General features: G+C 35.6%; 1 protein-coding gene across 6 annotated transcripts in view; it reads left to right on the forward strand.

The window, feature by feature from the left end:
- The window catches only part of LOC122030936 (uncharacterized protein YnbD-like), a 56,776-nt gene that overhangs the window by 28,584 nt on the left and 5,750 nt on the right, over positions 1-22,442 (forward strand). For all 6 annotated transcript variants that reach the window (XM_042589975.1, XM_042589989.1, XM_042589983.1 and 3 more), the window contains one exon: positions 21,272-21,448. The gene's annotated coding sequence lies outside the window, so the exon portion shown is untranslated. The remainder of the gene's footprint in view (positions 1-21,271; positions 21,449-22,442) is intronic.

Raw genomic sequence — 22,442 nt, forward strand, 5'->3', positions numbered from 1 at the left:
GCATCAAGTAAATGTATCCGTATCTTAAATAATCATCTATGAAAGAGACAAAATATTCATAACCACCTCTTGCCTGGATAGACATAGGACCACACAAATTAGAATAAACCAATTTCAACACTTCTTTGGCTCTATACCCCTTAGACTTAAAAAGTTTCTTGGTCATTTTTTCTTCCAAGTAAGACTCACAGGTTGGAAAGTTTTTCACCACTAATGTATCCAAAAGTTCATTGGCTATTATCCTTTGAATCCTACTCAAGTCAATATGACATAGCCTTAGATGTCAAAGATATGATTGGTTCATTTTCGAAGGTTGCTTTCTCTTATTAGAGTTAGAAAATATGTTATTAATTTTCATTATTGCATCGTGGGAGTTATTGGATTATAAATTGTCAATCAACGTATCAGAACAGAGAACTTTCATATTATTCTTGATAACAACTTTGTTATCAAAAGAGACAGAATATCAAGTTCTTTGATAGTTTAAAAATCGAAATCAATTCTTTCTAAACTTGGTACGTAAAGATAATTTCTCAAAATTCATATTTTATTCTTATCAGAGGATAAACATCTCCCACTGTAACAGCTGCTACTTTTGTAGCATTACTCATGTAGATGATGATTTTCCCTTCATATAGTTGTCGGGTTTTCTGGAACCTCTGCAATGAATTGCAGACATGATCAGTGGTTTCTGTATCTATACACCAGGTACCGGTAGATAACATCACTAAACATGTATCAACTAATGAATAAAATACACCTCTATTGTTCTCAGTTCTGAGATGACAACCCACCTTAATGTCCAAGCCTTATTTCCAATCATTATAATTGAGATTACTAAATCTATTCTATAATATAACAGCTAGGGGATTGCCAAATATTTGAAATCCTAAGAATTTTATGTCACGTTAGTGTGAACGTATACAGATTCAAACTTTAAGAGAAGATTTTATCCATTAATTTTATCTTGTCAACCTATCTTTATGACAAATAAAATTAATAGTTGGTCTGTCTTTGATCAAATATTTGGCCAAAATTTTGAATTTAAAATAATATTGATTCCTCAAAACAATATCATTTAAATTTACCAACATCTCTAATATCGTGAATTTTGTATGTCACGTTAGTGTGGACATATACAAAATCAAACATTTGTAAAAAGAGGGTCTTACCCATTAATTATCTTGTCAACCTTAAATTACCTCAAACACCATGAATTTTGTATGTCACGTTAGTGTAGACGTATACAAAATCAAATATTTGTAAGAACAGGTTTTACTCATTAATTTTATTATCTCATCAACCTAAGTTTATGACAAATAAAATTATCTTAAACACCGTGAATTATGTATGCCACGTTAGTGTGGACGTATACAAATTCAGACATTTGTATGAGGGGGTTTCACTTAGCTTCATGACAAATTAATAATTGGTATTCCTTTGGTCACGCAAAACAATAATAGTGATTTCGTTGGGGAGGATATTATTAAATACGTCTAAGTGTATACCATTACTTGATACTTAGTCCATTAAATAGGATTATGTCCCTTCAGTTGGAGAAGATCATACGCTCCTAAATAATTTATGGAGGGAGGTACTCAAAGCCAATACGCAAGCTTGTTGCATCACTTACAAATCAGTAATGGAGACCATGGAATTTATTTAAAAATCCCTCTCTCATTTAGTTATTTAAGGTGATGAATTTTAACCTAGCAAGCACACATCACACACATCACATTAAATAAAAACAATAAATATGAAATTAATTTTTCAACTATTATGGTCTTTTCTATCACTGTCCTTCGCGTGCTGCCAGCCCTAGGGTTCATGCCGTCGGGTCCATCGAGCTTCCTTTTCCGCTGCGCCTCTCGTCCTCCAATAGTACCACGCCTCGCAAGGATACGATCCACGACAAAAATAGAATTTTATATATTTCAATCCTATATTCCACAAAGAAATGTACATGTAATTTAGATCGAAACAAAAATGTAAAATCCTAATAACTAATACAGTTCCTGCTGTATTTAATATTACAATAATGCACATACAATAAAACCCTTGACATATCCAAGGGTCCAATCACACACAATATCTATAAGTCATAATAGTTGGAGTATGCAACCATAAAGTTAGCACATTCTACTATTATCTTGTCTAAATTATGTATGACATGCGCATAATTAAACTGAAAATCAAACACAGAGGCAAATCCTAGCTCTGATACCAATTGTTGGTTGGTCCTAAGAAGATCGTACCGGTTTCACTGTACAAAAATGTGTACAAGTCCTGAACCTTTCTTAACAACTTATTGTGTTATTTAGAAATTAAATCGGAATTGCAAATGAAATTTAACATTATTGATTCCAAATTTAACTTATCCGTTCTTAATGGTTTAGACTTGGATCGCAAGCGATGCTTAACATTATTGATCCAAATCCACCTATGTTATAAATTCAATTAAATATTAATTTCTAAAATTAACTTCCAGGACTGCATGGCGAGACACTAGTCCTTCTTGGGTTATGAGATCATCCACCACCGCCTAGACAAAGCCTTTTAAATAAATCTAATATTTAATTTACTTATATAACTCCAGGTTTAACAAAAAGGAACAATCGAATCACATAGTCAAAAAATAAAACAAAAGAAACACAACTTCAAAAATCTAATCCAAAAATCTAGAATTTCTAGCCTCTTGTGTTTGGAATAAAGAAAAACTAGTATGATACGGAAAAGAATTACTAGTTATACCTTTCTTTATATGCAACAATCTCTTGATCTTCTACCGTATTTCTTTTCTTATCTCGGACGTCGTGTGAGCGACAATCTTCCAAGACGAGAACCACCCAAGCTCTTCTTCTTCCTTCTTCCAAGTTTCGGCCAAGCAAATTTCTCCAAGAGGTAGCAAGTCTCGGTCATCACCACCAAGCTCCAAGGGATGCTAGAAATAAAGCCTCTTTTTCCTCATTCTTCTCCAAGCAAGATCCAACCACCTTCCAAGCTCCAAAAGATGATGAGGTTCGACCAAGGAGAAGAAAGAAAAAGGAAAAAGAAGGATAAGAGGGTCGGCCACACCAAGGAAGAGAGAAGAGAAATAGAAGAGAGTTCTCATTGTGAAGGCACCCTCTCCCTCTTTTATAATCCTTGGTCGTGGCAAATAAGGAAAGTTTTAATAAAAATTTCATTACTTTCTTTGCCATGAAAAAGAAAATTTAATTGATAAAAAATAATTTCCTTTCTTTTATTAAAGTGGTCGACCACCTCTAATTCTCCAAGCAAGGAAAGTTTTAATCACAAGAATTAAAATTTTCTAATTTGTTTCTTAAAATTTTTAAAATAAAAATTTCTCTATTAATTTTTCCCTTCATCGTTGGTCAGAAAAGGAAATTTTATAAATTAAAATCTCTTTATTAAAACATATGGATGATTTCTAAAAAGGAAAATTATCTTTAAAATTAAAATCTTCCTCTCAATCTACAAATAAAAAAAGATATCAAATCTTTTCTTAATCTTTTGTAGAAACTATAATAGGAAAAATTTAATTTTAAAACTATCTTTTAAAATCATGAACATGGTTTCATAAAAGGAAAGTTTTATTAAAATCTTCCTTTCAATCTACAAATAAGGAAAGATATCAAATTTTTTCTTAATCTTTTGTAGAAATTATAAAAGGAAAGATTTAATTTTAAAACTCTCTTTTAAAATCATGAGGATGGTTTCATAAAACGAAAGTTTTATCAAAAATTAAAATCTTCCTTTTAACTATAAATAAGGAAAGATATCAAACCTTTCACTTAATCACTTAATCTTTTATAGAAAATTATAAAAGAAAATATTTAAATTTTAAACTCTCTTTTAAAACCATGATATCCACATAAGAAAGATTTAAAAAATAAAATTATTTTTAATTTACTGTGGCCGGCCACACCAAGCTTAGATTCAAGCTAGGGTCAACCACACAACTTGGCTCATCCTATTTGCTTAGCCGACCCAAGTTTGGGTTCCAAGCTTGTTTGGTCGACCATCTTAGGATGAGTATAAAGGTGGGTATAGGTGGATATAATACTTTATTAATAAGAGGCTACGATAGGGACCGAGAGGAGGAATTGGTTTTGGTCTCCCGAAAAAATTAAGCTTCCCGTGTTCGCCCCAAACACCCAACTTAATTTCATCAATAATAATTCATTCTACTAAAGAATTATTATTGAACTACCGCATCAATCCCAAATTATATTTTGGGCTCCTTATAATGAGTGTGTTAATCTCCCTGTGTTTAAGATGTCGGATGTTCACTAATTAATTTAGTTACTGACAACTCACTTTAATTAATATCTTAGTCTAAGAGTAGTACCACTCAATTTTATTATCGTGTCGGATTAAGTCCACCTGCAGGGTTTAAATGACAATCCTTATGAACTCTTCTTGGAGACATTATCAACCTAAATTACTAGGACATAGTTTTCTTCTATAATTAACAACACACATTATAAGTAACATCATTTCCCAATTTATCGGGTCTATTAATTTATCGAGCTAAATCTCACTCTTTGATAAGTTAAAGAAATAAATACTAAATATACGTGCTTGTTATTATATTAGGATTAAGAGCACACACTTTCATAATAACTAAGGTCTTGTTCTTTTATTAAGTCAGTATAAAATTAAAAAGAACTTACCTTAAATGGTTCTGCTCAATACACTCAGAGTGTACTAGTATAATTTATCAGTCAAGATAAACTAATACCTAATTAAACTACGACTATTCCAATGATTTGTTCATTTCCATCTTAGTCGTGAACTATTGTTTATAATTTATAAGAAATTGATAACATGATCTTCTGTGTGTGACATCACACACCATGGTATCTACAATATAAATTAATCGAGCAACTACACTTAACTTATAAATGTAGATATTTAACCAATATGATTCTTATTTCTAAGTAAATATTTATACAAAAAGTTAGGCTTTTAGTATGCATTCCAACAATCTCCCACTTATATTAAAAGACTATGATGTCATATATCCTGTCATACATCTGATTCTCATCCCTTCAACATGTCCATTAAAAGCTCTTGCCTTAAGGGCCTTAGTGAAAGGATCTCCCAGGTTATCACCTGATGCAATTTAGCAGCAACAACTTCTCCTCGTTATACGATGTCTCGTATTGGGTGGTACTTGCGCTCGATTGTGTTTACTTGTCTTATGGATTTATGATTTCTTCGAGTTTGCTACTACACCACTATTATTACAATAAATTATAATATTTTTTGGGCAAACTAGAAATCATGTCTGAGTCCATCATGAAGTTTCTGAGTCATTCAGTTTCTATGGTGGAATCCGAAAAGCATCTATGCTTAACACTCTTCCATTGTTATGACTTCACTTCCTAAAGTAAACACAAAACCCCGAGGTCGACTTACTATTGTCCCTATCTGATTAGAAGTCAAAATCCGTATAACCTTCAGGGAACAAATTATCTGCTTGATAAACCAGCATATAATTTCTAATATTTCTCGGGTACTTTAATATATGCTTAACAGCAGTCCAATGTCCCTGTCCAGGGTTACTTTTGATATCTGCTAACCATGCCCACGACAAAGCAGATATCGGATCTCATGCATAGCATACATTAGGCTTCCGATAGCCGAAGCATAAGAAACTGCCTTCATGCCCTCTATCTCCTTTGATGTATTCGGAGACATCTCTTTAGATAAAGTTATTCCATGTCTAAAAGGTAGAAAATCTTTCTTGGAGTCTTGCATGCTAAAACGAGCTAGGATCGTATCGATATATGAAGCTTGGGATAATCATAATATTCTTTTCTTGCGATCCCTTATTATTTTGATTCCAAGAATATGTGAATTCTCCCAAGTCCATATCGAATTGTTTGGGCAATCATACCCTTACTTCTGACAACACTTTGATATTGTTTCCAACTACCAAATATGTCATATACGTATATTTAAGAAATACCACCACGTTTCCATTACACTTCTTGTATACACAAGTCTCATCCGGACACTGAATAAATCCATAGGTCTGGATTATTTCATTAAACCGGATGTTCCAAGACCTTGAAGTTTTGCTTCAGTCCATAAATAGACCGATTAAGCTTACATACTATATGCTCTTTGCCCTTCGCAATGAACCTCTCTGGTTGCTTCATACGAATGCTTTTTTCAAGATTTTCATTAAGGAAAGCTGTCTTGACATCCATTTGTCAAATCTCATAATCCATATGAGCAGCAATAGATAAAAGAATCCGGATAGACTTAAGCATGGCTACCGGTGAAAAAGTTTTTTTTTCAACAAGCCTTGTTTTGAAAGTTTTCACCTTCCCGTCTATCTCTCTTTTCTTATTGTAGACCTATTTATATCCAATGACTTTTACACCATTTGATGGTTCTACGAGTTCTCATGCTCCATTACACTTCCCGTCTATTGTAGCCGAAGGTGACTTTCGGTCGGAACATGCTCCTATGACTGACGGTTTGGTCGCTGCAAATGAGCCCCGGTGATTGTATCGCAACAGTAGGAGACTAGCGACAGGGTCGCAGGTCAGCGATCGAGTCGTCGTCGACGTCAGCATTGCTGTTCGGCAACGCATTGTGCAAAAATTGCGATAAGGCCACGATTTCCATCGGAGGATGGCTCAGGCCGGAGGGATATGCCGACGACGGCATTCCATGGCGGGTGATGACGTCCCGACTAACCGGCAATGTGCTAGTGGCTGGGATGGACAAAATAATCGTCGGCAACCTCATCAGGCCGAGGCCGAGAGCAACCGGAGTCTGGTGTTGAAAAGGACCAGCGATCTTCCCAATAAGCTAGTAAGAAATTAGCATGGCCGGCGACCACGTTCGTCGTGGTTGCGCGGTTGAAGCGCGTGGGTGACGTGCAGCTTAAAAAATAAATATGACAAAGTGAACACAAAGCACAGTGGTTCGTGGGAAAATGTTAGATTTTAATAAATCAAATGAAAGACAAACTGTTTTTTTTCTGCAGGTTATGGTCGGTTGATTAGAACAAATAAAAAAAACGTGATTGCTTTAGCTTCACATGAATAAACAGTGAGAGAAAAATTATATTTTTTTCTTCACCTGCCTAGTTCAAACCGTATGGATTTTAACCAGATGATCTAATTAGACCACTGGACTTGTTCTAATTTAAATCATTAATTACTTTAGCTGAATCAGCTTGATCTAAATCGAAACCGATTTGAGTTGATTTAATTAGGCCTAGACAAGATATGATTTCATGGTTAGATTTATTCTAATAGATCAAATTTGATTAAAATAATTAGATTTATTCTAATTGGTCAGACTTAATCCAATGAACGTTGATTTGATCAAACGGACTTGAGTTTGATCAATAAGTCTAAAATTAGTTGAAATTGACTTAGATTAAACAATAACTACTGAAAATCCCTCTCCAATTAGATCAGTTCTAATTGAGGACAATGGATCTAACTTAGAATCTGGATTCTCGATCGATCGATCCAATGAGTCAGTCGACTTAGACTCCTGAAAATCAAGAAGATCTGTTTTTCTTGATTTATTATGTTAATTCTATGTCTGTATAAATTGAATTAAGCCGGTTTTGTACTGGTTAGTCGGTTTTGTATTGACTTATTTAATTTTAATTTTTTAGATGACACAGACGATTAACACATTGACTCGTCGCAAAATGCGACAGAACTAGCTCAGGGAGGAAATTCAAGAGATAGAGTATAACTCTACTTATGGAGTCAACGACCATGTTGGACGACTTGATAACCTATTTTGGAAACTTGAGAGAGAGGAGTTTCCAGTCCTGGACAGTAATAAGATCTGGGCTTTGACGCGTTCATTGCCAGAGCATCCTAAGTTTGTAGCAGACTATATATAGGGGCGTCATGAAGGACGAGTCACATATTTAGAATTGTGTGAGGAACTACTTCATCATAAGGCTGAAGAAGATCCTGAAGAGTTCGAAGAGGACCCAGAAATGATCGAGGAAGATCCAAAGATGGATCCAATTGTGGATCCGATAGAGAATCTGAAACTGTCCCACCTATGATTACCCCAAATGAGTCTAGGATGAAAGGGATTATATTAGTTAGTGCACTAGTATCTGTCCTAGTGGGAGTAGTGATAGCCTATCTAATTTATTAGTGCTCTGTTATTGTTATTGTCGTTATGTATAAACAATATTAGTCCATTTCATTCATGTAAGTTTGTTATATGTTAACAATATGCAATATATTTATGTTAATGATATGTTCATTAATTTATATTGTTTACTCTACATGATACATGATACTCTTTGATTAGTTCATTATGAGTATAATAAACAATGATTAGTTCATTAGTTGTGATGTGTGTAATAGTATTAATCAATATTAATTTGATTGGTTTTACAAGTGATGAGTGAAAACGTATTTATCACTTGATTTTGAAAATCAATTCAAATTAATATCGAGTCAATCATAAATTGCATACATATGAATTACACTAAATACTAAATAATGTGTTTATTTATGATAGATTATGGCAACCAAAAATATTATAGCTAAACTCAACAAGGGTGAAAATTTTAATGGGGATAGCTATAAGATCTGGCACCTTAGGATACAGTATGTACTTGAGGAACAAGAAGTTCTAGAGGTTGTAAATCAGGTTATGGTAGAACTTGTAGATAGTCCCAATATACAGTACAGACGAGATCTTGATGTCTATAAGGCATGGAAGAAAAAGGACTCTACTGCAAAGGGCATATTGATTAATTCAATGATAGATGACCTAGCTTTTGAGTATAAGTCGTATCTTTCGGTTCATGCAGTCTGGGTAGCCCTTAAAAAAAATATAGTGGAGTAAGTCTGAGCAAGCTTCGACAGTTGACGATCAAGTTTGACAGCTACGAGAACCGTCCAAATATGTTAATGGTTTAACACCTCAGGGAGATGTCGAACATGATTCGGGAGCTCAAAACTACTAGTCATGAGTTGACCGATGGATAACAAGTTCAAACAGTTATTTGTTCTCTTCCAGATTCTTGAAAGACCATGAAGCAGACCCTAACTCACAGTGAAAGTATCAAGACTTTCCTTGACATCTCACGCCATGTAGAATTGAAGGTGGAGAAAGTTGAATCCGCAAGGATTTCTAGACTAGCCTATGTTGATGTCGGTTCTGCTCGATCATCTGGATCCATGAAAAAGAAATTGTTCAAGAAAAGGAAGGGAAAGAAGAAGGAAGCTATTACTGTGGAACAGGGCCCCATCAAGAAGATAGGAAAGAAGACAGGAAAGAAACCTAAAAACAAATTGACTTGTTTTAACTACGGCAAAAAGGGTCACTTCGCTCGGGAGTTCACTGAGCCGAAAAAGGTAAATTCAAGTGTGTCTTCTTTTCCTGAGCATTTTGTTGCTAACTCAATGTTGTTAGTTGATTCTTATCCTTTGTGGAATAGATTCGGGAGCAACCAATCATGTAGCTCGGGAGCAAGTTACATTTGTAGAGTACTATCGAGTACCAACTAGCAACAAATGGATCTATGTAGGAAATAATGCAAGAGTTGAAGTCAAAGGATTCGGCGCTTACAAACTCAACCTTCGCGGTGGTAGTGTTTTGTTTCTACATGATATCTTGTATGCTCCTGAAATTCGACAAAATCTTATATCCGCTACGTATCTTCTTGATTTAGGGTATTGTATTAATTTCACAGTCGATGTGTTGAACTTAAGATTGACTCAGTATCAATCGGATATGATTTTTTAACAAATGATTTTATGATTCTTGATGTAGAACTAGATGCCAATTATGCTATTGATGGTTGTTTTTTAAACATTGCTCTAACTAGTGATGCATATATAACTGATAAGGTTTGGCATGCTAGATTAGAACACATATGACAAGAACGTATGAATCGGTTGGCTAGAGAGGGTCTATTGGGCACTTGGGCTAAGATTCACTTGTCTATATGTGAGCATTGTCTTGCTGGAAAAGTAACTAGGAAACCATTTGGTAAGGCTATTAGAGCTGAATCACCATTGCAGATAATTCATTCGGATATTTGTGGTCCAATGAATGTGAAGGCTAGACATGAAGCTTCCTATTTCATTACATTTATTGATGATTTCTCTCGGTTCGGTCATGTGTATTTGATTTCTTATAAATCTGAAGCATTGGATTATTTCATTCGTTATATAAACGAAGTTGAGAATTAAAAAGAACGTAAAGTTAAGACTTTACACATTGATGGTGGAGGGGAATATTTGTCTGATATGTTCAAGACAATATGTAATGATACAGAGATTATTAGACAACTGACAATCCCTGGAACTCCACAGCAAAATGGGATAGCTGAAAGAAGAAATATGACTCTTCTTGAAATGGCTAGGTCTATGATGGCACAGGCTAATTTGCTGATCTCTTATTGAGGAGATGCATTATTAACTACTGCCTATATACTTAACAAAGTACTTTTATAGTCAGTTTCATCTATCCCATAAGAACGTTGGATAGACAAAAAATCAGATTTGAGTAATTGAGACTCTGGGGGGCAGCTGTTTATGTTTATGATAGTTCTCACAAGTATGAAAAATTGGGACCTAGGGGTAAGAAATGTATCTTTATAAGATATCATGAGACCTTCAAAGGTTATGTTTTTATAGGTGAGCAACTAGATGGAACCATCTCCAAAATAGATTCAAGAGATGCAACTTTTCTTGAAATAGAGTTCCCAACCAGTGGTGATGTTGATAAAACAGTTCTTCTATTTGAGGAGGATGACATATTATCAACAAGAGATGTGTCAAAAAGGATGTCTGAGTCTAGTCAACCGAGTGGGAGTGATATGCCAAGTCATGAGTGTTGGAGTAATCTAGTGACCCTAAGTTTTGATGTTTGGGCAAATATTTAAATTAGGTTTATTGTTGTATTTGATAGGTATTGTGAGTGTGCAGGACACAAGTACAACAAGGAAAGTCCAAGGGTGATCTTAGCAAAGAAGGAAAGTTTAAGGATGAGTCTTGGCGGTGTAAGTCCAAGCATGTAGTCTTGACAACGTAAGTCCAAGTGTGACTTGACAATGGATGAAGTCCCAGAGACACAACCTCTTGGCAAAGGAAGACTCGACAACAATAGCAAGGCCAATGGAAGTTCCAGAAGGCAAGACGTAAAGGATGGCGAGGCATCCGAGTGACGCAAGGCTGATGGAGGAGGCTAGAAGGCTAGGTCTAGGTTGATTGGGCGAGGATGAGTGCTGAGTGAATGTACTCGGGGGTTAAATCCTAAGATTTGGGTTTTATTGTACTGTTGTTGTAGCAGTACTGTAGCGTTACTGTAGCAGTACTGTAGCGTTACTGTAATAGTATTGTAGCAGTCGACTGGTGTTTTCATCAGTCGACTGGTAGCCGATCGTTGGCTTGTAACGGCTGAATTTCACTTAGGACCAGTCGACTGGTGGCGGGAAAAATAGTAAGTATTTTCCTCCTGAGCTCTATTTAATATAATTCGGGGTGCTTGGCTAAGATTGACGAAATTAGTGGTGGTTAACCCTAATTAGAGTCTCCAAGTGCCCAAGTGATCTAGCGTGCTTGTACGAGGTTGTGGTGAGGTTTCTCCATCCATAAGGAGCTGTGCGAGCTAGTAGGAAGTTCTCCGGGGAATCATCCACTGACGGATCTGGATCGTCCACCTTACGGACAGTCGTAGAGTAGGAGGTTTATCTCCGAACCACGTTAAATCAATGTGTTAGGTTTGCTTTCTATTATTAGTATTTGTTTTTGTATTCCGTTGTGCGTATTAACCATTATAGGAATTGACGTTTTGGGTGAAATGTTATTCACCCCCCTCTAGCGGGCATCAAGGTCTCAACAATGAGTTGACTTCTCAACAGGTTAACTTACGAAGAAGTGTTCATAAAATCAAACCTACGAAGAGATTTGATATTGAGAAAGAGACATTAATAACACTTCCAGTTGACAATGACGAATCTCAATCCATTGAGGAAGCATTGGGATGTAAAGTTAGAGAAAAGTGGATAGATGCAATGGATAAAAAGATGGAGTCAATGAATTAGAATCATGTTTAGGACTTAGTCGATCTTCCTCCGGGCCGAAAGGCTATTGGGAATAAGTGGATTCTCAAAATAAAGAGGAAAGCTGATGGTATGATTAACAGATACAAAGCTCATTTAGTTGCAAAAGGATATACCCAAATAGAGGGTATTAACTTTGAAAAGACATTTTCTCCCGTAATGAAATTTATATCAATACGAGTTATTTTGGCCTTTGTGGTACATTATAACTTGGAATTACATCAAATGGATGTAAAAATCGCTTTCCTTAACAGTGAGTTTGATGAGGAAATCTATATGATTCAACCAGAAGGTTTCATTGTTGAAGGTCAAGAGGAGAGTGTATGTAGACTTAAAAGGTCTATATATGGGCTAAAGCAAGCGTCAAGATAATAGAACATAAGATTTAACGAAGTCATTTTGTCTTATGGTTTTGAAATGATCAATGAGGATCATTGTGTTTTCTTGAAAAGAGAAAAAGGAAAGTATGTCATTTTATTATTATATGTTGATGATATGCTGATAGCTAAAAATGACATTGGGTATGTGAATGAAGTCAAGAAGTGGTCATCACAATTTGATATAACGGATATGAGAGAAGTTGAGTACATCTTAGAAGTGAAGATCATTAGAGATCGTCCTAAAAGACTTTTGAGTATGTCACAAGAGTCTTATATAAATAAGATGTTACATCATTTCAACATGTCTAATTACAATATAGAACATATACCTATTGTGAAAGGTACTGTTTTGAGCAAGAGTATGTGTCTCAAAACTCCAGAGGAAATAACTGAAATGAATAAAAATCATCTGCCTTGTAAGCTAGCATATAATCTCTTGTACCTCTAAGGTACTTCAATATATGCTTTACCACAAACCAATGTCCTTGTCCAGGGTTACTTTGATGTCTGCTAACCATGCCCACGACAAAACAGATATCCAGTCTCGTACACAGCATTGTATACATTAGGCTTCCCACAGCCGAAGCATAATGAACTGTTTTTATGTCCTTTATCTCCTTTGATGTCTTTGAAGACATCTCTTTAGATAAAGCTACTCCATGCCTAAAAGGTAAAAAATCTTTTTTGAAGTTCTGCATGCTAAACGAGCAAGGATTGTATGAAGCTCGGGATAAGCACAACATTTTTTTTTCTTGCGATCCCTTATGTCTTTGATCCCAAGAATGTGTGCACATTCTCCTAAGTTTTTCATATCGAATTGTTTGGACAACCATACCCGTACTTCTGACAACACTTTGATATTGTTTCCAACTACCAAAAATGTTATCTACATATAGTACAAGAAATACCACCACGTTTCCATCACACTTCTTGTATACACAAGACTCATTCGATTATTAAATAAATCCATAGGTCCGGATTACTTTATTAAATCGAATGTTCCAAGACCTTGAAACTTTACTTCAGTCCATAGACTGATTAAGCTTACATACTAGATGTTCTTTGCCCTTTGCAATGAACCTCTCTGGTTGCTTTATATGGATGCCTTCTTCAAGACTTCCATAAAGGAAAGCTGTCTTGTCATTCACTTGCCAAATCTTATAATAGATAAAAGAATCCGAATATACTTAAGCATGGCTACCGGTAAAAAGTTTCCTTTTTCCAACAAGCCTTGCTTTGAAAGTTTCTACCTTCCTGTCTATCCCTCTTTTCCTATTGTAGACTTATTTTCACTAAATGACTTTTACATCATTTGGTGATTCTATAAGCTCCCAGAATCTATTAGAATACTTATATTCTAATTCTGTATTTATTGCTCTTTGCAAAGAAACTTCCTCTTTATCTTGGAGTGTTTCGTCATATGTCCGGGGATCAGATTCACGTCTACCAGCGACCAAGTCCAAAGACTCTCCCAAAGCATGAATCTTTTAGGTTGCCTAAGAACCCTCCCACTATGACGAGATACTTTCTGCAATTGTGTATCATTTGTGATACGTGTTGCAGTTTCTTGTGATATTTCATTTTGTACAGTTGGTACTAGATTAGACATATCCTTTATTATTTTCTTAAGAACAAATTTTCTTATGGGCTTATGGTTCATAGTATAGTCCTTTTCGGGCATTGGTGCCAACAATGACCTTCCGATTTTAAGGACTACAAACCTCTTTTCGTTTTTCTAGGATAACTCACAAACAAGTGAACTCATGTCCAACTTTTCAGTGTCTCTCACGTGCTAGACCACCCAAACCCGAATATGCTTCAGACTAGGCTTACGATCATTCTGCAATTCTTGTGGGAGTAAAGAGTTCTGACTTAGAAGGTACTATGTTCACTTCCGTTTTAAGTGTATATCCTTAAAACGAATTTTGGTAATAACTCGTCATCATTCTAATTATTCCATAAGAGCCTTATACCTTCTTTCTACTACATCATTCTGTTGGGATGTACCAAGTGCAGTTAGTTGGGATTGAATCCCTACTTCTGATAAGTGACTCCTAAATTCTCCCAAGAGATATTTGCTACTACGATCTCACCGTAGTGTCTCGATATTTTTACTTTGACATTTCTCCGCATCAGCCTCGTACTCTTCAAAACACTTAGACTTGCAGTGTATCAAGTAAATAGTTGTCTATAAAATAGACAAACTATTCGAAACTAGCTCTTGTCTGGATAGTCATAGGACCACACAAATCAGAATGAACCAATTCCATTATATCTTTGGCTCCATATCCCTTAGACTTAAAAGCTTCTCGGTTATTTTTCCTTCTAAGTAAGACTCTCAGGTTGGAAAGATTTCCACTACCAATGAACCCAAGAGTTCATTGATTACCAATGAATCCTACTCAAGTTAATATAACCTAGCCTTAGATGCCAAAGATATAATTGGTTCATTTCCGAAAATTGCTTTCTCTTAAAGTTAGAAGATGTGTTATTTATTGCATCGTAGAAGTTATTGGATTTATAAATTGTCAACCAACGTACCGGAACAGATAATTTTCCTATTTTTCTTGATAACAAGTTTGTTATCAAAATAGGCAGAATATCTATTCTTTGATAGTTTAGAAATCGAAATCGAATTCTTTCTAAATTTGGTATATATAGACAATTTTTCAAAATTCAATTTTATTCCTATCATAGGATTAATATCTCCCACTGCAATAGCTGCTACTTTTACAGTAGTGCCCATATAGACGGTGATTTCTCTTCATATAGTTGTCGGGTTTCCTGGAGCCCTTGCAATGAATTGCAGACATGATAGTGGCTCCCGTATCTACTCACCAGATACCGGTAGATATCACCACTAAACATGTTTCAACAACTAATGAACCAAATACACCTATATTGTTCTTAGTTCTAAGAGGATAGTCTACCTTAATGTCCAAGTCTTATTTCCAATCATAATAATTGTGACAACTAAGTCTATTCTATAGTATAACAACTAGGGGATTGACTAACCTAAGAATCACAAAAATATTTGGTCAAAACCAACATCTCAAAATCTCCGTGAATTTTGTATGCCACGTTAGTGTGGACGTATACAAATTCTAAAAAGAAATTTCATCCATTGATTTTATTATCTTATCAACCTATGACAAATAAAATTAATAGTTGGTCTGTCTTTGATCAAATATTTGGTCAAGACTCTAAATTTAAAATAATATTGATTCCTCTAACAATACTATTTAAATTTACCAATACCTCAAAACACCGTGAATTTTGCATGCCACGTTACTGTGGACATATACAAAATCATCATTTGTAAGAGGAGGGTTTTACCCATTAACTATCTTGTCAACCTAACTGTATGACAAATAAAATTATCTCAAACACCGTTAATTTTGTATGCCACGTTAGTGTGGACGTATACAAAATCAATCATTTGTAAGAGAGGTTTTAACCCATCAATTTTATTATCTTGTCACCCTAGTTTTATGACAAATTAATAGTTGGTTTCCCTTTGGTCACACAAGTGATAGCAGTGACTCCGTTGGGGAGGATACTATTAAATGTATCTAAGTGTATACGATTACTTGATACTAAATCCATTAAATAGAATTATGCCCCTTCAGTTGGAGAAGATCACACACATCCTAAATACTTCCTATAACCATCCATTAAGGAAGTTTGATCTAGTGATCCGCAAACAAACTCATCTGTTGTGGAGGGAGGCACTCAGAGCCAACACGCAAGCTTGTTGCATCACTTACAAACCAGTAATGGAGACCGTGGGATTAATATACTAATCCATCTCCCACTTAGTTATTTAAAGTAAGGAATTTTAAACTATTCTAGCATACATCACATGCATACACACACATCACAGTAAATAAAAGCAATAAATATGGAAATTATTTTCCAACTATTATGACATTTTCATCACTGTCCTCCGTGTGCTCCAACCCTAGCTGCTGCCTTCTTTAGCCACCGCCATCGGGTTAAGTCGTCGCATCCATCTTGCTTCTTATTCCGCTGTGCCTCTGGTGCTCCATAAGTATCACGCCTCGCAAGAATCCGATCCGCGACAAATATAAAATTTTACATATATCGATCCTATATTCCATAAATGGAATGTACATGTATTCTAGATCGAACAAAAATGTAAAAACCTAATAACTAATACAGCTCCTGCTGTATTTAATTTTATACAATCATGTACACACAATTAAATGCCCTTGACATGTCCAAGGGTCCGATCACACACAATAAAAATATGTCATAATAGTTGGAGTCTGCAACCACAAAGTTAGCATATCCTACTATTATCCTGCCTAAATTATGTATGACATGTGCATAACCTAATTTGAAAACCAAACACACAGAGGCAAACCCTAGCTCTAATACCAATTGTTGGTTAGTCCTAGAAAAATCGTACCGGCTCCACTGTACAAAAATTTTGTACAAGTGTCGAACCTTTCCTTAAATACCCTATTGTGTTCTTTAGAAGTTAAATTAGGAATTACAGACGGAACTTAACATCATTGATTCCAAATTTAACTTATCTGTTCTTAATGGTTTAGATTTGAATCGCAAACGGAACTTAACACTATTTATTCAAATCTACCTAAATTATTAATTCCATAAATATTAATTTCCAAAATTGACTTCCAGGACTGCATGACGAGGCACATGGTCTTCTTGGATATGGGAGCAACCACCACCGCCTAGGCAAAGCCTTTTAAGGAAAGCTAATATTTATTTCCTTAAATAACTCTAGGTTAACCAAAAAGAACAATCGAATCACAAATTCGAAAAAGAAGAAAACACAAACTCGAAAAAAAATCTATTTTGAAAACTCTAGAATCATATGCCTCTTGTGTTTGGTATTTCCATAAATAACTATACAAAGAAAATTAGTATGATGCGGAAAACAATTACTAGTTATACCTTTCTTTGTAAGCAAAAATAACCTCTTGATCTTCTATCGTATTCCTCTTTTAACCTCGAACGTTGTATGGGCAACGATCTTCTGAGATGAGAACCACTAAGCACCTTCTTCTTCTTTGCAAGGTTCGGCCACCACAAGACTCCAAGAGAGGATGAGGTTCGGCCACCACCACTAAGCTCCAAGGGATGCAAGAAACAAAACCATCTTTCTCTCCTTCTCCTAACTAGAACCGGCCACCATCAAGAGCTCCAAGAGGGGTTGCCGCCGGCCATAAGAAGAAAAGAAGAGGAAGAAGCTAGGGTCGGCCACCAAGGAGGAAAAGAGAGGAGAAGAATAATAGAGTTGTTCACCCATGAAGGCACCTCTACCCCCTCTTTTATAATCCTTGATCTTGGCAAATAAGGAAATTTAAATAAAAACTTCCTTAATTCTTTTGTCATGAAAAGGAAAATTTATTTAATTAAAAAATAATTTCCTCCTCATAAATATCATGGCCGGCCACTTCTAATTCCAAAACAAGGAAAGTTTAATTCACACAAGAATTAAAACTTCCTAATTTGTTTCTATAAATTTATAAAAATTTCTCCAATAATTTTTATCCCTTCATGATTGGTTAGTAAAAAGGAAATTTTATAAATTAAAATTCTTCTTTTAATCATGTGGATAATTTCCAAAAAAGAAAGTTATCTCTAAAAATTAAAATCTCTTTTCAATCTACAAATAAGGAAAGATATCAAATCTTTTCTTAATTTTTTGTAGAAATTAATAAAAGAGAATATTTAATTTTTAAACTCTCTTTTAAATCATGAACATGGTTAAAAAAGGAAAGTTTTATCAAAATTAAAATCTACCTTTTAATCTACAAATAAGGAAATATTTCAAATCTTTTCTTAATCTTTTGTAGAAAGCTATAAAAGGAAAGATTTAAATTTTAAACTCTCTTTTAAAACCATGGAATACATATAAGAAAAATTTATAAATAAAATCCTTTTTAATATGATGTGGTCGGCCACCTAAGCTTGGGCTCCAAGCTATTAACCGGCCACCTTAAGGCTCAACCTTTAGGCTTGGCCGACCCTAAGCTTGAGTTTCAAGCTTGGCTTGGCCGGCCCCTATTGGTTGTGTAAGAAGGTGGGTATGTGGTGGGTATAAATCTCTTTATACAAGAGGCTACGATAGGGACCGAGAGGAGGAATTGGTTTTGGTCTCCCGATGAAATTAAGCTTCCCGTGTTCGCCCCGAACACACAACTTAATTCGATCAATAATAATTCATTCCACTAAAGAACTATTATTGAATTATCGCACCAATCCCAAATTATATTTTTGGGCTCCTTCTTATTATGAGTGTGTTAGTCTCCCTGTGTTTAAGATGTCGAATGTCCACTAATTAAGTGAGTTACTGACAACTCATTTAATTAATATCTTAGTCCAAGAGTAGTACCACTCAACCTTATCGTCATGTCGGACTAAGTCCACCTGCAGGATTTAACATGATAATCCTTATGAGCTCCTCTTGGGGACATTATCAACCTAGATTACTAGGACACAATTTCCTTCTATAATCAACAACACACACTATAAGTGATATCATTTCCCAACTTATCGGGCTTATTGATTTATCGAACTAAATCTCACCCATTGACAAATTAAAGAAATAAATATCAAATATATGTGTTTATTATTATATTAGGATTAAGAGCACACACTTCCATAATAACTGAGGTCTTTGTTCCTTTATAAAGTCAGTGATCCTGTCCGAACCAGAAGTCAACAGACGCTGGGCACGTGACGCTCCAAGGCTCGCTGATGTAGATCTCCAACTAGTGTCGAGATGCTCCGGCTATCCTGCACAGAAGTCGAGCCGGGAAGGGGATTCCCAGCGACGACCCTCCGACGCTCAAGTAAGGTAAATCACGATGAACAAGGTGGCTCCAGAAGTCTCAGAGTACATACCAGAATCCTTTGTCGATGAAACCTGAGGTTCTTTATATAGAGCTGTGAAAGGTTTAGGCACGCGTACCAAGGTGCATAAGTGTCCCCTGTCCTATCCTAGGTATGCGGCTGTCAGAAAGCTTACCTATCCTTTCCTAGGTACGCGGCTGTCAGAAAGTTTCGGTCAAAGCATGCCCTCGATGGGACAGCAGAATCCCCTGTCACAAGATTTGGAGCATGGCACACACGTGAAACCTACAGGTTGTCAAAGAAAGAAATCCTCTGGCCTTTTCCTTTGCTCCAAACTTGTAGTCCGAGTGGACAGATACCTAAACATCCGACCGGACATCCGCAGTGGTTTACTTGTGCTTTGTGGAGACTAACAAACAGGGGTGCTTTATGACTGCGGTCGGTCAAAAGGTCAGCTCGGTCCATGACCTTTTTAACTGAGCGTCGGAACCCCGATTTGACAGGGTGCCTCCCAACTACAAGTGCGAGCCGGCCGGGCCCCACCGGGTACTCGATTCCATCGGCCGGCCGGCAGTCCAATCGGACCCATCCGTCCGGTCGGACCACACTCTCCTCTGGGTGGGCGGCTGTTCCGGTGACTTCCCCTTGGCGTTGACTTTGCAAGAAAGGGGGGGCCCACTCTTACTACCGGATCAGTCAGTATAAAAGAAATGACCTCTAAATGGTCCTGCTCAATACACTCTAAGTGTACTAGTATAATTATATAGTTAAGATAAACTAATACCTAATTACACTACGACCTTCCAATGGTTTGTTCCTTTCCATCTTGGTCGTGAGCTACTGTTTTTAATTTATAAAGAACCGATAACACGATCTTCTGTGTGTAACACCACACACTATGTTATCTACAATATAAATTAATTGAACATCTACATTTGGTATATATAAATGTAGACACTTGACCAATGTGATTCTTATAAATGTTTATACAAAAGCTAGGCTTTTAGTATACACTCCAACACTCTCTTCATTTTTTTCTCATTATATTTTCTCTCTCTTCATCCTCTCCCATCATACTTTCTATCACATCATATTTTCTCTCTCATCATGTTCTCTCCTATCACACTCTCTTTTCTCATTTTCTCTCATCATTCTCTTTCATCATATTTTTCTCTCACATTCATCTTTCTCTCTCATCATTCTCTTTCATCATATCTTTCTCTCACATCTATTTTTTCTCTTATTTTCTTTTAAGGGTAAAAAAGGAAATTTTGATTTATTCCGATAGAAAAAATGCAACTAACCAAACATTGCTTTTAAGAGTGATATCCATGCTCATACCCATTCCCATTCCACATTACATTGATTCCAATTCCGATTCCTATTCCTAGGAAAGAACCAATCGCCCCCTTAATTTCTTAGTTATTTAAGGATCAAGGGTTCATTCTAACAAAATACATTTTTGAATAGACGGTTAACTTAAGAATATAAAATCTATAGATTATTTGATATAAATCCTTTTGTATTTATTCTGATAACTCGTCCTTTTTTTTTTATTTTGTGGTCTATTCTAAGGTAAAAAAAAACAGGCGTTAATTGTTAATTTTACTTAAAATTACAAATGTATCATATTTATAACCGTAATTATATTTTAAAATATCTTACTTTTAAATTTATGAAATTATATATTTATTTACCTTCTTTATCCTCGTTGATAATTGGTCAAACGATGCTCAAACTAATTAACTTGTCACAGCCAAAATTTTAGGGTTACTTAATCAGCTTAATCGCAATTTTATGATTGTTATATTAACAAAGTGTTTTAAAAAATAAAAATATAATTTAATAATTTAATAATAGATAAAAGAGGAAGATATAAATGGTAGAGTGGCTAAAAAAGTGAAAATAATAACGTGAGAGGGTGCTTTTGTAATTTTACTTCTTTTATGTGGCTCAGGTGAAGGGACTGATACTTCATCTCGTTGCCCTACCGACGATTCTGCCGTGCTGTCGCCGTCCTTCGATTTGCCGGACTCACCACGGTCTCCTTCCTTTCGACCTCTCTCTGCAAGCTTCTTCCCCTTACCGCATCGGTCTGGTCTCCATGGAAAGCTTCTGAGTTTGAACAGGAATGGTATGGCCGTTGTCCCCCAGTTGAGTTTTGCCCTATATTTTTCATGTTTGGTGTTGAATTGCTATGCATTGCTGGTCCCATTTGTTATTTTGAGTTGTTGGATTTATTGTTGGGGATTCTACTGCACATATTCGTAAAGGTTTTCTAAATTTCTGTGCTGTCATATCATTCTGGTTCAAGTATGATCGCCACAACAAGGACATTCATGATCCATCGAGGTGAACAAAAAAAGATCCTTTTGCTGTGTTTGGTGGGTGGACGTGGAAAAGAAAAGAAAGCAGCAGAAGAAAACCATTAATTTCTTGTGTTTAAATGGAAGGACATAGAGAGAAGGATGGTATTTAATTCTGCTGAATTCCTCAATTTTATTTCTGTTCGACTCATGGGGAAATAGAGGGAAATGAAGCTCAATAATCTATTCCTTTTCCGTCCAAGTAAATATGAATAATAGAATTTAGTGGAGATTAGATAATACAAGATAATAGTGCACAATGACCGGTAAAATCTTGATTTTGGAGATGAGTTTCAAATTACTCTATGTACTTAGTTATAAGTGCTTTTCATGTCGTGATAGGAGATCAAGTTATACCTGAAGTTTGCTAAGAGACAACTACATTTATTGCAATGTCATTGTCTTGTTTAGGGGTGTAAATGAATCAAATCGAGCCAAATATGCTAAAAAATCTAAGGCTCGAAATAGCTATATTTGAGTTCGAGCTCGATTCGAAGCTCAAAAAATTTAAAATTTTGTGTTCGAGTTCGGTTCGAGTTAGAGCTCGGGTTCGAGTTCAGCTCGAAAGATTCGAATATGTTCGCGAACTATTCAAATTATTGCTCGAAAATAGGTACTCGAAATTTATTTATTAATATATATTTAACTTATATTAATAAAATATTAAGGTTCGCGAGCAGCTCGCGAACTATCGAATAATATAATTTGGGCTCGAGTTCGGCTTAAAAAAAAGTTCGAACATGTTCGAATTCGGCTCGAATT

Source organism: Zingiber officinale, chromosome 1A, assembly GCF_018446385.1.
Source record: "Zingiber officinale cultivar Zhangliang chromosome 1A, Zo_v1.1, whole genome shotgun sequence".
Lineage (NCBI taxonomy): Eukaryota > Viridiplantae > Streptophyta > Magnoliopsida > Zingiberales > Zingiberaceae > Zingiber > Zingiber officinale.